General features: G+C 39.3%; 1 protein-coding gene across 1 annotated transcript in view; it reads left to right on the top strand.

Annotated features, from left to right (window-relative positions):
* Positions 1-16409, top strand: part of LOC106563170 (fibroblast growth factor 11) — a 77763-nt gene that overhangs the window by 34624 nt on the left and 26730 nt on the right. The window lies entirely within an intron of this gene.

Below are 16409 nucleotides of genomic sequence, written 5' to 3'. Positions count from 1 at the left end.
TTGAAAAAAGGGGCCCATCCTTTTAAACCCGCTCTGGTACAAAGAGAAGATTAAAGCGTGAGACATATTGGCCTTCACTCAATTTATATACATACGTGCACTTTGCTATATGTCTGGATTTAATTAAATGTAATTATAGGTCACCCTTTTTCTTTTATTCCAGGCTTTATAAAAAATTAAGCAAACAGAAATACACAATGGACAAAAAACCATTTCAATTTCTCCTCATGGCTCAGCCACATAATACCAGGGCATATCTGGTTGGCTTTCTGGAAAAAGGATAAGCGTATATATCGTGATAGAAAGGGCAATAGAGGATGAAATTAATTTAATTCTCTATCTCCTCGAAGTCACAATAGTTAGTTACATAGTATTTCCTCTTCCATTTAACCATTATACTGACCTGTTTCAATAAGCAGGGTTAATATCCCTGATCTTACTTACCTGTGCACATAGTGATCTCTTGCTTTTAGGTAGGTTATACATAATATATCCCTCAAACACAAATTCACCCTTAATCAAACAAAAGGTTCTCAATTTGGGTTTATGTTTAATATCCTCCACCCATTTATTTTAATATGGCATCATCAGTTGTCTTTTAATAGCATCTATGTCTCCCTTAATTTGGTTTTCGTACAAATGTTCACAGTCAGACTGTTGGAAAAGGTCAGACATTTCAGTTCTCAGGCTCCCCCGATGGAGAGATCCCATTGAAAACTTTGCTGGCTGTTCTGACAGTTGGCATATCAGTCTATTCAAAAGTCTCACCATACATACCTTCCATCTCATCTCACAGGGTTCCCAGCCAATGTCTTCAGTTATTGCCAATATAGGTGCAAACTTGTGGATGCCTAAAACAATAACGTACTGCTCTGTTATGTTTTTGAGATACCTCACAGCACCACACACTCATGCTGAGTAGTCCAAAACAGGACACTCGCATGTCTGATACAATTTGGAATATGTGGCATAGCCAATATATTTCAGTGTTTTGTTTTTCCTATAACTTCCCCAAGAGCTCTATTTACTGCGTCGTCCAGGGCAGATGTACTGTATAGAAAGGTCAAATGTTCAAAAATAAAGACCCAAATATTTATAATTGCTAGTAAACTCAAGAATTTCTTTACCAAAACCGAAAAACATGAGAATGGCTGACCAACAAAAACTTCCAAAACGACTAATTCGAAGTAAAAAGGAGGTGGTGAACTCGACAAAAAAAGGCAGTGTGATTTATTTTTGCTCACTTTAATCAATTGTACAGGATGTGAACAGATGACTAACGTTTTTACATTTTGTCTTCCTCAGAATTAGCCTTGTTGGTAAGCCATTCTCATTGTTAAGCACCCTTCATTTATTTTGTTTGCTGATTCACGAAGGCCCACTTGAAAACTGATAAACACTTCTCCTAGTACCAGGTTTACTAAAATGCATTGTGTTTTTTCTATTCACACCAATTGACTGCAAATAACATTTTCTGCAGGCCTTGTTCAGTTTCTGCCATCAAAATAATATCAGCATATAAGAGTATACTTAACATTTCATCATCATAGCTTATTCCAATATTTAACTGTTTAATTTATTTCGCCAAATCATTAATAAACATAGCAAACAGAGTGGGTGATAATGTGTCTCCTTGTTTACACTCGGGGGCGTGGGAAACCAATCTGTACGATATTTTTAACACGCACACAGGCATTTGGTGCTTTGTAGAGAGACTAGATTAGGTGATAAAATTTCATCAACCCCTGTCTTTATCAATCTATAGGCTAAAATACTTATTTTCTGGAAATCAATGCAACATGCAAAAGTAGGCTTATTTTCCTGTAATCTATTTCTGACTATTGTGCAGACCGAGAAGATACGGTTGATACAGACTCTGGATTTATGACAACCATTTTGTTCTTCCACCAGAATGTTTAGATCTGCCAAAAATGTATTAACCTGCTGAATATAATTTAGAGACTGTATTTAGTAAACTCATGTGTTACGAATCCCTTTGGCCCTGCAGTCTAGGGGGGATGGAAACGAGACCCGTAACATAACTCATGCAAATCATAATAGTGAAAAGAAACAGTGAGAACTAATAACCACAGACAACTTAAATTTATCATCAAACACTATTGGTTTATTTTTAAGTGTATTTAGACACTGTTTTCCTACGTGTAAGGTAGGCCCATGGGCGACTGGTCTTGGTACCCCTTTTTGCCACCATCAAACAAACAGTCAACACTTTAACAAAACTCACAGGTACCGGACAAATGTCACATGTAGGTGCAAAACAAAAGAGAGATCTCTGCATACAAAGAGAGCAATTGAATGACAGAGATTGAGCCACAGAGAGATCGAGCTCCAGAGAAAACAACTGACTAGGTTTTTAAACCAAGGGAAAGGGATGTGATAGGGTAATGGAAAAGGAGCAGGTGTCTTCTGATTGATGACTGATTGGTGACTGATTGGGGAATGATGATTGTCACCTGTGAGGGGAGAAGGAGAGAAAAGAAATACACACTGTCATGACGTTGGCCTCTTTTGGTACAGGGAGGACAGTTGACTCCCCCCCAATCCACCCTGTGTGTAAAGGGTTGTAAAAACTCTCAAATTCCAGGAGAGTCTCTGGCCACATGGCCCATAGAGAGACACAGGAAATTCTTCCAACTCATAGAATTGGAGAGCCAAGCGACATTTTGTGTGTGCTGGAGAAGGTATAGAAGATTGGTGAAGAATCCAGCTACGAACTGATCCGCTTGGTACAATTTTGTGATACTCAGAAGAGACAATATAGCCATATTACCATAAAACTGTTTATATAATAGCATCATAATGGTTGTATAGAATGTATTAATAAGGATAAAGCTTTTGTAAGACATTGAGATGCTATGTACTGATGTAATGTGATAGAATTGTATTTCTGTAACCAAATCTAACTCAGTCATAGGCACGGCCCCAGGGACCCATACAGGACCAGGCGTCATTTGACAAGCCTGTTCTATGGGCACTATAAAACACCCCCTGATTTACATTTCTTCAGACCAGGCCTACACTCTATGGCCAGAGGTTTGACCAAGTACTCTACTGAAAGTGAACTATACCACGTGGTTAACTTTTAGACTATCGAGACCGACAGAATAAGAACAAGTCTTTGATATTAATTATTAGTCTGCAGTTAAGTAAATTATATCATCGAACGCGAAGACCAACGAAACAACCATTCTATGACGACATTAATGAATGTCGCTCTGAAAGATCCATTCTAACCGAGAGAGAGAGAGAGAACGCGGACAAAACTCCCCAACAGAACAGAACTCTCGAACAAGGATCACGACGACACACTGAGCGTAAATATATATTGATTGCAATTGTTCCCGAATGAGTGAGCCTTCAACTGTCAATTGTTAATATTAATGAACTCTGTGCAACTTCTCAGCTGACCGTTTATGACCCATTGTTCAACAGGCCGACCTGCCTGTTTAGCCCACAAGGGCACATTCCTCTACCAATCCTTTGTGACGATAATTACTGTTTGTATGTTTTTCTGTTAATTACTTAGTGTAGTAAATAAATGATTTTAAGACAATTGATGTATGGATGATTTTAGTAAAGACTGGGTTCGTGCAGATACAACAATTTACGACGTTTGGAATGAGACTGGACTCGAGGTAAAATACACCATTTAAACCAGAAGATAATCGGCCTATACTATAATAGAATATAATATTATAGTACAGGAAAGTTATATTAGGAAAATTATAGCTTTGTAATCTGAATATTCTCCTTGGTGCCCCGATCTCCTAGTTAATTACAATTAAACGATTAATCAGTTTAATCGCGTGATAATAATTACAGGGAGCTAATTGATAAACATATCTTCCGTTTAATGGTACCCCAAAGACACGACAACACACACACAGGATACACACTCAGGATACCTGTATCCGTAACATCATGCCTTTATAGTTCAGTTGCACTCTCTTTTGAAGATTTGGGAATGGGATTCACTATAGACTAACTCTATACCAAGTGGATGGCAGTATACTGTATTCAAAACACATTTGGAGCAAGCAATTTATAACTTCAATTAATTGAGTGGCTTTTAAAACATCATTAAGCAGTTCAACAATGCCAAAAGCTTTCCCATTTTTTGCAGCATCAATCGCCTTCTTAACTTCTACCAAAGACAACTCCTCACTTAGGTATGGGTTGCATATATTTTGTTTTCAAGTTTAGTTTTCAGGGAGCATGTCTTTATAAAAGTATTCCTTAATAAAATATGCCATATTTTCCTTACCTGACAACAAACTTGCAAACCCCTTCCCCCACTCATGAAGTATCTGTGTGATATCGGAGTTCAACCCCTGATGCTCTTCCCTGACTTCCATTGGAATTGTCTTATGACGTTTTGGCCCCAACTTATTTATTTGGTTCCAGAACTTTGGAGGATTTCTTGTCTGTATCTCCTCTCTGATATCTCAGTTTGAATAGACCGTCTATTATCTTAAATAACTTTCTAAAATGTTATCTTGTATTCCAATCTTTACAATGTAGAAATAAGTGCTCAGCCTTGCGAATTACAGACCATAGGTCCCTTAAGTCATCATGTCCATGTCTAACAGAACACAGAGGGTGTTCTTTAATGGAAGAATCAGGAATTCCCTAAGGCAGCCTTCTAGGCCCATTACTTTTTCCAATCTTTACTAATGAATTGCCACTGGTTTTGAGGAAAGCCAGAGTGTCTATGTATGCGGAGGACTCAACACTATACATGTTAGCTACTACAGCGACTGAAATGACTGCAACACTTAACAAAGAGCTGCAGTTAGTTTCAGAGTGGGTGGCAAGGAATAAGTTAGTCCTAAATATTTCTAAAACTAAAAGCATTGTATTTGGGACAAATCAATCACTAAACCCTAAACCTCAACTAAATCTTGTAATAAATAATGTGGAAATTGAGCAAGTTGAGGTGACTAAACTGCTTGGACTTACCCTGGATTGTAAACCGTCATGGTCAAGACATACTGATACAACAATAGCTAAGATGGGGAGAAGTATTTTTATTAAATGTTTTATTTCACCTTTATTTAACCAGGTAAGCCAGTTGAGAACAAGTTCTCATTTACAACTGCGACCTGGCCAAGATAAAAGCAAAGCAGTGCGACAAAAACAACAACACAGAGTTACACATAATCAAACGTACTGTCAATAACACAATAGAAAAATCTATGTACAGTGTGTGGAAATGTAGAAGATTAGGGAGGTAAGGCAATAAATAGGCCATAGAGGCGAAATAATTACAATTTAGCATTAACACTGGAGTGATAGATGTGCAGATGATGATGGGCAAGTAGAGATACTGGGGTGCAAAAGAGCAAGATGTCCATGATAAGGCCCTGCTCTACCTTCTTGACAGCACAGTCAACAAGGCAGGTCCTACAGGCCCTAGTTTTGACTACTGTTCAGTCATGTGGTCAGGTGCCACAGAAAAGGATTTACCGTAAATTCCGGACTATAAGCCGCAACTTTTTTCCCACGCTTTCAACCCCGCGGCTTAAACAATGACGCGGCAAATATATGGATTTTTCCCGCTTTCAATTAAAAAAAAAAAAAAAAAACATTCTGTGACGTGCTCAGTTTTTTGGCGGCATGAAGCTTTCATTAGACCAATGAAATTGCCGAACGGGTTAAGGTCAAACAACTTTTTTGTTTACTGTTTAGATTAAATCGAGCGCTCTCAAACTTCCCATCATTCTGATTACAGTAGTCATTTTGTCACCCTCATCATGGCAAAGACATGGAGAAATGCATATGATGCAGCTTTCAAGTTGAAGGCGAGTAATCTGGCTGTTGGAAAAGGAAATAGAGCTGCTGCACGGGAGCTTGGTCTTAATGAGTCGATGATAAGACGTTGGAAACAGCAGCGTGAGGATTTGACTCAGTGCAAAAAGACAACTAAAGCTTACTGCTAATTTTTTATTTTTTGTTACAAGCCTTGTTTCGTTAAAGCCTATTTATTTTTGTTACAAGCCGTGTTTCGTTAAAGCCTATTTATTTTTGTTACAAGCCGTGTTTCGTTAAAGCCTGTGTAAAGTTAATTTGTTTCAATGTACCGGTAGGCACCTGCGGCTTATTTATGTTCCAAATAATTTTTTTTATTTAATTCAGTGGGTGCGGCTTATATTCAGGTGCGCTTAATAGTCCGGAAATTATGGTAGAAAAATTGCAATTGGTTCAGAACAGTGCAACACGGCTGGCCCTTGGATGCATACAGAGAGCTAATATTAAATATGCATGTCAATCTCTCCTGGCTCAAAGTGGAGGAGAGATTGACTTCATCACTGCTTGTATTTGTGAGAGGTATTGACATGTTGAATGCACTGAGCTGTCTGTTTGAACAACTGGCGCACAACTCGGACAACCATGCATACCCCACAAGACATGCCACAAGAGGTCTCTTCACAGTCCCCAAGTCCAGAGCAGACTATGAAAGGCGCACAGTACTACATAGAGCCATGACTACATGGAACTCTATTCCACATCAAGTAACTCATGCAAGCAGTAAAATTAGATTTAAAAAAACAGATAAAAAAATACCTTATGGAACAGCGGCGACTGTGAAGCAACACAAACACAGGCACAGACACATGCATACACACACGACACGATAGAATACGCACTATACACACACGTAAACATGGATTTTGTACTGTATATATGTGGTAGTGGTGGGGTAGGGGCCTGAGGGCACACAGTCTGTAAATGTATTGTAATGCTTTTAAAATTGTATAAACTGCCTTAATATTGCTGGACCCCAGGAAGAGTAGCTGCCTTGGCAGGAACTAATGGGGATCCATAATAAACCCCAGGAAGAGTACCTGCCTTGGCAGGAGCTAATGGGGATCCATAATAAACCCCAGGAGGGGAGTAGCTGCCTTGGCAGCAGCTAATGGGGATCCATAATAAACCCTAGGAGGGGAGTAGCTGCCTTGGCAGCAGCTAATGGGGATCCATAATAAACCCCAGGAAGAGTAGCTGCCTTGGCAGCAGCTAATGGGGATCCATAAAAATACAAATACAAAAATTCCAATAAGGCTTGTTCGGCTTGTAAACTTTCCTGGATTTCGGGGTGTAGTCTTTAGTCACATCCTTTTTTAACCATTTCAGAATATATGATATCACAAAATGTTTCATACCAGAAGTATATTACATTTTTGTCTCTTGACATTTTTGCAGAGTTTCTATGAGTTCTGACAGAGCTCTGCGTGACATTTCATAAAATAGAAAATCATTTGGCACAGTTATTTTCTTACATTTAGGCTTATATGGGGGTATGGATAATTTGCCCTGAGTGATGCACAGTAATACCTGTTTGTGAAAGTTCATGGCCAACAAAAAAAGGTCATAAATAAAAGAGAAGATCAGGTCATATTTTTATATTCAATTGTGTGTGTGTGTGTGTGTGTGTGTGTGGGGGTGTGTGTGTGTGTGTGTGATATGTAGTGGTGTGATGTATAGTGTCTGTGTTTTTTGGCACATTCTGACCAGCACCCACGTATTGTATATTTCTCTGTGTCTGGTCACTGGCACCAGTTGATTGCTCATTCAACAACTCCTGATCAAGGCTATAGGTGTCTGTGGCTGATGTACCTATTCTCTTACAGCGATACTAGATACTGGTATACTGCTGTGCCTGCGGACATATCTACACCTTACCCACAAAGACAACACACAACTCAATGTATCACCCATCACTCCATTCACCATTGACATCAATTCATGCAGTAGATATACTATTCTATCCATGTATTCTTCAGATATACTATATATTCTATACAAATACTGTCCATAATGTCTATACATCCCATCATGTACGAATACATGTCTTTACATACACTTAGGTTGGAGTCATTAAAACGTCTTTCAACCACTCCACAAATTTCTTGTTAACAAACTATAGTTTTGGCAAGTCGGTTAGGACATCTACTTTGTGCATGACACAAGTAATTTTTCCAACAATTGTTTACAGACAGATTATTTCACATATAGTTCACTGTATCACAATTCAAGTGGGTCAGAAGTTTACATACACTAAGTTGACTGTGCCATTAAACAGACAGGAAAATTCCAGAAAATTATGTCATGGCTTTAGTAGCCAATTGGAGGTGTACCTGTGGATGTATTTCAAGCCCTACCTTCAAACTCAGTGCCTCTTTGCTTGACAACATAGGAAAATCAAAAGAAATCAGCCAAGACCTCAGATGAAAATCTGTAGACCTCCACAAGTCTGGTTCATCCTTGGGAGCAATTTCCAAATGCCTGAAGGTACCACGTTCATCTGTACAAACAATAGTACGCAAGTATAAACACCATGGGACCACGCAGCCGTCATACCGCTCAGGAAGGAGACGCTTTCTGTCTCCTAGAGATGAAAAGTGCAAATCAATCCCAGAAGAACAGCAAAGGACCTTGTGAAGATGCTGGAGGAAACAGGCACAAAAGTATCGATATCCACAGTAAAACAAGTACTATATCGACATAACCTGAAAGGCCGCTCAGCAAGGAAGAAGCCACTGCTCCAAAACCGCCATAAAAAAAGCCAGTCTACGGTTTGCAGCTGCACATGGGGACAAAGATCGTACTTTTTGGAGAAATGTCCTCTGGTCTGTTGAAACAAAAATAGAACAGTTTGGCCATAATGACCATCGTTATGTTTGGAGGAAAAAGGAGGAGGCTTGCAAGCCGAAGAACACCATCCAAACCGTGAAGCACGGGGGTGGCAGCATCATGTTGTGGGGGTGCTTTGCTGCAGGAGGGACTGGTGCACTTCACAAAATAGATGCCATCATAAGGAAGGAAAATTATATGGATATATTGAAGCAACATCTCAAGACATCAGTCAGGAAGTTAAAGCTTGGTCGCAAATGGGTCTTCCAAATGGACAATGACCCCAAGCATACTTCGAAAGTTGTCGCAAAATGGCTTAAGGACAACAAAGTCAAGGTATTGGAGTGGCCATCACAAAGCCTTGACCTCAATCCTATAGAACATTTGTGGGCAGAACTGAAAAAGCATGTGCGAGCAAGGAGGCCTACAAACCAGTTACACTAGCTCTGTCAGGAGGAATGGGCCAAAATTCCCCCAACTTATTGTGGGAAGCTTGTGGAAGGCTACTTGAAATGTTTGACCCAAGTTAAACCATTTAAAGGCAATGCTACCAAATACTAATTGAGTGTATGTAAACTTCTGACCCACTGGGAATGTGATGAAAGAAATAAAAAGCTGAAATAAATCATTCTCTCTACTATTATTCTGACATTTCACATTCTTAAAATAAAGTGGTGATCCTATCTGACCTAAGACAGGGAATTTTTACTAGGATTAAATGTCAGGAATTGTGAAAAACTGAGTTTATGTAAGGGCTGTCTTCAGGAATGGACCAAAATGCAGCGGAGTTAGTATTCATCTTTCAATTTAATTAGAAAGAACACTATACAAAACAAAAACAAGGAAACTGACAGCCAATAGTCCTGTCAGGTGCAACCACACTAAACAAGAAACAATTACCCACAAACCCCAGTGACAAACAACTCCTACATATGTGACTCCCAATCAGGAACAACGATTCCCAGCTGTTCCTGATCAGGAGTCACAAGACACACACCAGACTGCCACGTCCTGACCCCCAAACTACTACACCAGCTCCATCTGCTGGTCAGGACGTGACAGTTTAACCTCTTGGGGCTAGGTGGGACGCTAGCGTGCCACCCGTGGTGCACTCCATCAACAGCAGGTGCATTTCAAGAGCGGCAAATTTGAATCCAAATAAATGTCAAAATTCAAATTTTTCAAAAATACAACTATGTTACACCATTTGAAAGATAAACATCTCCTTAATCTAACCACGTTTTACGATTTCAAAAAGGTTTTACGGCGAAAGCATAAATTTAGAGTATGTTAGGACAGTACATTTACAAGAGTTGTGTGTAATGTTTTGTCAAGTCAAAGACAGGGTCACCAAAACCATAAAACCAGCTAAAATGATACACTAACCTTTTACAATCTCCATCAGATGACACTCCTAGGACATTATGTTAGACAATGCATGCATTTTTAGTTCTATCAAGTTGATATTTATATCCAAAAACAGCGTTTTACTATGGCATTGATGTTGAGGAAATCGTTTCCCTCCAATAACCGGCAGTCAAGTCAGCGTCACAAATTAAATAATTAAAATTAGAAAACATTGGTAAAATATTATATTGTCATTTAAAGAATTATAGATTTACATCTTTTGAACGCAATCAACTTGCCAGATTTAAAAATAACCTTACTGGGAAATCACACTTTGCAATAATCTGAGCACTGTGCCCAGAAAAATACGCGTTGCGATACAGACTAGACGTCATGTTGGGGAGATCTAAAATCGAAAATACTATGTAAATAATCCATTACCTTTGATTCTCTTCATCAGATGTCACTTCCAGGTATCACAGGTCCATAACGAATGTAGTTTTGTTCAAAAAAGCTCATCATTTATGTCCAAAAATCTCCGTCTCGTTAGCACATGATGTAAGCCAGCCGGACTTCTCGTCATGAACGAGGGGAAAAAATATATTTCCGTTCGTTCAAACATGTCAAACGTTGTATAGCATAAATCATTAGGGCCTTTTTTAACCAGAACATGAATAATATTCAAGGTGGACGAATGCATAGTCTTTTATAACGTATTGGAACGAGGGTACCCAACATGAAGTAGCGCGCCAGGTGTCTAATGGGACATCACCGTTCCATGGCTCTTGTTCGGTCAGATCTCCCTCCAGAAGACTCAAAACACTTTGTAAAGGCTGGTGACATCTAGTGGAAGCAATAGGAAGTGCCAAAATATTCCTAAACCCCTGTGTTTTTCAATGGGATAGGTTTAAAGTCAATACAACACACCAGGTATCCACTTCCTGTCAGAAAATGTCTCAGGGTTTTGCCTGCCAAATGAGTTCTGTTATACTCACAGACACCATTCAAACAGTTTTGGAAACTTTAGAGTGTTTTCTATCCATATATAATAAGTATATGCATATTCTAGTTACTGGGTAGGATTAGTAACCAGATTAAATCGGGTACATTTTTTTTATCCAGACGTGCAAATGCTGCCCCCTAGACCCAACAGGTTAAATATCTTTGGCTAAGGTGTATGTAAACTTCCGACTTCAACTATATATATATATATTAAAAAAACAAAAAACAAATAATAGTCCCGCTGTCTAATGTCCATTGCTCATGTTTCTTGGCACAAGCAAGTTTCTTCTTGATTTTTGTGTCCTTTAGTAGTCGTTTCTTTGCAGCAATTTGACCATGAAGGCCTGATTCATGCAGTCTCCTCTTAACAGTTGATGTTGAGATGTGTCTGTTACTTGAACTCTGTGAAGCAGTTATTTGGGCTGCAATTTCTGAGGCTGGTAACTCTAATGAACTTATCCTCTGCAGCAGAGGTAACTCTGGGTCTTCCTTTTCCACGGCAGTCCTCATGAGAGCCAGTATCATAGCGTTTGATGGTTTTTGCGACTGCAGTTGAAGAAACTTTAAAAGTTCTTGACAGTTTCTGGATTGACTGACCATATCTTAAAACCTCTCTAGGGTACGTGGGACGGTAACGTCCCACCTGGCCAACATCCGGTGAAATTGCAGAGCGCAAAATTCAAAAATACTAAATTCAAATATTTAACATTCTTGAAAATATATGTGTTATACATCAAAATAAAGCTTAACTTTTTGTTAATCCAGCCGCCGTGTCAGATCAAAAAGGCTTTACGGCGAAAGCAAACAATGCAATTATCTGAGGACAGCGCCCAGCATACAAAAGCATGAAAATCATATTTCAACCATGCAGGTGCGACACAAAAGTCAGAAATAGCGATATAAAATATGCCTTACATTTGATGATCTTCTTCTGTTGGCACTCCAAAAGGTCCCAGTTACATCACAAATGGTCCTTTTGTTCGATAATGTCCTTCTTTATATCCATAAAAACTCAGTTTAGCTGGCGCGCTTCAGTCAATAATCCACTCAGTTTCCCTCCATCAAAATGCATACAAAATGAATCCCAAACATTACTAATAAACTTTTCCAAACAAGTCAAACAATGTTTATAATCAAACCTTAGGCATCCTAATAGCAAATAAACGATAAAATGTAAGACGGAGAATAGTATGTTCATTACCGGAGATAAATAAGAAAGAACGCGCTTTCCTCCACGCGCTTGGAAACACTACAGCCAAAATGGGAGCCACCTAGAAAAACTACAATATCTGGGTCATTTTTCCCAAAACCAGCCTGAAACTCTTTCTAAAGACTGTTGACATCTAGTGGAAGCCCTAGGAACTGCAATCTGGGAGGACTTGGCCTTATTATTAAAATACTAGCCATTGAAAATAGTGGTAAGCTGAATTTTTGGGGGGGATGGTTTGTCCTCGGGGTTTCGCCTGCCATATCAGTTCTGTTATACTCACAGACATTATTTTAACAGTTTTAGAAACTTTGTTTTCTATCCAAATCTACCAATTATATGCATATCCTAGCTTCTGGGCCTGAGTAACAGGCAGTTTACTTTGGGCACGCTTTTCATCCGGATGTCAAAATACTGCCCCCTACCCTAGAGAAGTTTAAGTATTGATGGACTGTCATTTCTCTTTACTTATTTTAGCTGTTCTTGCCATAATATGGACTTGGTCTTTTACCAAATAGGGCTATCTTCTGTATACCACCCATCCCTTTTCACAACACAACTGATTGGCTCAAACTTTTTAAGAAGGAAAGAAATTCCACAAATGAACTTTTAACAAGGCACACCTTTTAATTGAAAAGCATTCCAGGTGACTACCTCATGAATCTGGATTGAGAGAATGTCAAGAGTGTGCAAAGCTGTCAAGGCAAAGGGTGGCTACTTTGAAGAATCTAAAATCTAAAATATATTTAGATTTGTTTAACACTTTTTTGGTTACTACATGATTCCATATGTGTTATTTCATAGTTTTGATTTCTTCACTATTATTCTGTAGAAAATAGTACAAATTTAAAATAAAGAAAAACCCTTGAATGAGTAGGTGTTCTAAAACTTTGACCAGAATATATATATATATATATTATAATCAAGACTCTGACATTGCTCGTCCTAATGTCGTCCTAATATTTCTATATTTCTTAATTCCATTCTTTTACTTTTAGAGTCGTGTTCATTGTTGTGTATTGTTAGATATTACTGCATATTACTACATCCACAATAACATCTGTTAAATATGTGTATGCGACCAATAAAATTGTATTTTATTTTATTTGACGGTACATGGGCTATGGTAAAAGAACACAAAAAACACACTTCCCACTGAGCACAGACGTCATTTGATGTAATTTTGATGGAGTTGTCAACTCACATCAATTCAACGTGAAATCAACAAAGAACATTCACCATGTCATTGGATTTAGGTTAAAAGTTGGGTGAAAAAAACACAAAATTCTCTTCCGTTGATGACTATGCAAAATTCAACGTTATCACATAGATTTTTTGTTGTTGAAATGACGTGGAAACATCAATCAGTTTTTGCCCAGTGGGTTAGCACACAATTTGATACACTGAATCATTCAGTGTTACACTCTCAATTTGAAACACTGAAACATTCAATACTACACTTTCAATTTGAAACACAGACATTAAGTGTTACTCTCTCTCAATTTGAAACCCTGAAACAGTCAGTGTTACACTCTCGATTTGAATCACTGAAACATTCAGTGTTACACTCTCGATTTGAATCACTGAAACAGTTAGTGACAAGCTTAACATGACAAGGTGCAAATCACTCAACCATGAAATCCTACATACAGTGAGGTCATGTGCAGAGAAGACAGAGGGAAGTAGAGAAAGAAAGAGAGTGAAATGGAGCAATAGAGCAATAAAGAAATAGAGATGGAGGGGAGAGAATGGATCAGAAAGAGGGGGAAGGGAGGGGCTCAGAGAGGGATGTGTGTCTGTGTTCGAGATGACTGGGCCTGTCCTCAGCTCTCCTCCAGCCCAGCTGTCTGTCTGTGTGAGCCGAGTGGAGTGGAGCGTGTGGAGGAGATAGACTAGTCTTTGATTGGGCTGGAGGCTGTTATAGGGTTTTGGCCCGTGGCGACTACGACACCACAGAGTGATGAGTATGAAAGAGAGTGGACAGTAGCATGGCGAGGTAGAGATCCCAACAACAGAGACGTATAGATATGGCTACTTTGTTGATATACTATGACACCATTCTGCAAGAATATAGTGGTTATGCAATAGGTGAATAAATAACCACTTGAGACATCCTCAAGGACCACTCACTTTGCAAGTTTTCATTACTTGATTGTATTGTTTATTGACTTCTAATATGGATTTGAATTATTTAATGACTTTCAATATTAAGTATTTATTTGACAAAATTCTGTTCAAGTATATTTAGAGATTGGGAAGCCAGTTGCCCCCTCACACACAGCAAGATCTGCAAATAAACAGACAACCATCACATGTTGACAAAGACATTGTGCTCCTTATTGCAATAGGTATAGGTTTCAGAATAGGTGTGAATTTGATCATGATATTTAGGGGGAACATTTCAAAGTATATGGAAGCAATAATTGTTCCCTTTTCTCTCTCATCTCTACCTTCTGTTTTCCACCCTATCTGTCTTCTAATCTCTCCTCTCTGTTCTCCTGTTCTGATGGTTGCATTGGTCTCTTTGTAGAAGAGCTCAGTAACACTCCTGAAACCCAGCACACCTCAGAGAGAGTGAGAAGAGACAGGCTAGATAGAAGATAGGCTTGTCCTTTCTCTTCCTTCCTCGCTTCCTTCCTCCCGTCTCTGCCCCTTCCTGCGGTCTATTTCTGCCATCTGTCATTCAATCCTCTCTGTTGTTCACGCTCTCTTTCATCTTGGAGAGATTCTCTCTTGTTTTCTCTCGCCATCTCTCCCACACGCTTTCATTCTCTTCCTTTGTGTTTCCCTTGTCTTTCCTCTTAGCTGTCTTTAGTGAGGTGTTGCACCCTGAGTAAAGTTGGAGTATGGTAAAGCTGAGGTGATATGATGACAGCACCTCACTCCTATAACACTCCACATCAGCCACATAGCTCATGTCACTCTGGTTAAGGTTCAGTGAGGTTGCGACCTTTGTGCCTGGGAGGGTTATTTATATTTTTATATTTTTATTTCACCTTTATTTAACCAGGTAGGCAAGTTGAGAACAAGTTCTCATTTACAACTGCGACCTGGCCAAGATAAAGCAAAGTAGTTCAACACAAACAACAACACAGAGTTACACATGGAATAAACAAATGTACAGTCAATAACACAATAAAAATATAAACTGTGTGTGCAAATGGCGTGAGGAGGTAAGGCAATAAATAGACCATAGTAGTGAAGTAATTACAATTTAGCAAATTAACACTGGAGTGATAGATGTGCAGATGATGATGGGCAAGTAGAAATACGGGTGTGCAAAAGAAGTAAATAAAAACAATATGGGGATGAGGTAGGTAGATTGGATGGGCTATTTACAGATGGGCTGTGTACAGCTGCAGTGATCGGTTAGCTGCTCAGATAGCTAATGTTTAAAGTTAGTGAGGGAGATATAAGTCTCCAACTTCAGCGATTTTTGCAATTCATTCCAGTCATTGGCAGCAGATAACTGGAAGGAAAAGTGGCCAAAGGAGGTGTTGGCTTTGGGGATGACCAGTGAGCTGAGATAAGGCGGAGCTTTACCTAGCAAAGACTTATAGATGACCTGGAGCCAGTGGGTCTGGCGACAAATATGTAGCGAGGGCCAGCCGACGAGAGCATACAGGTCTCAGTGTTGGGTGGTATATGGGGCTTTGGTGACAAAACGGATGGCACTGTGATAGACTGCATCCAGTTTACTGAGTAGAGTGTTAGAGACTATTTTGTAAATGACATCGCCGAAGTCGAGGATCGGTAGGATAGTCAGTTTTACGAAGGTATGTTTGGCGGCGTGAGTGAAGGAGGATTTGTTGCGAAATAGGAAGCCGATTCTAGATTTAATTTTGTATTGGAGATGTTTAATATGAGTCTGGAAGGAGATTTTGCAGTCTAGCCAGACACCTAGGTATTTGTAGTTATCCACATATTCTAAGTCAGAACCGTCCAGAGTAGTGATGCTAGTCAGGTGGGCGGGTGCGGGCAGCGATCGGTTGAAAAGCATGCATTTCCTTTTACTAGCATTTAAGAGCAGTTGGAGGCCACGGAATGAGTGTTGTATGGCATTGAAGCTCGTTTGGAGGTTTGCTAACACAGTGTCCAAAGAAGGGCCAGATGTATACAGAATGGTGTCATCTGTGTAGAGGTGGATCAGGGAATCACCCGTAGCAAGAGCGGGTTATCCAGAGGTGACACATATTAC

The sequence above is a fragment of the Salmo salar genome, chromosome 11 (genome assembly GCF_965601325.2).
Source record: "Salmo salar chromosome 11, fSalSal1, whole genome shotgun sequence".
Classification (NCBI taxonomy): domain Eukaryota; kingdom Metazoa; phylum Chordata; class Actinopteri; order Salmoniformes; family Salmonidae; genus Salmo; species Salmo salar.
This window is presented reverse-complemented; position numbering and strand designations above follow the sequence as displayed.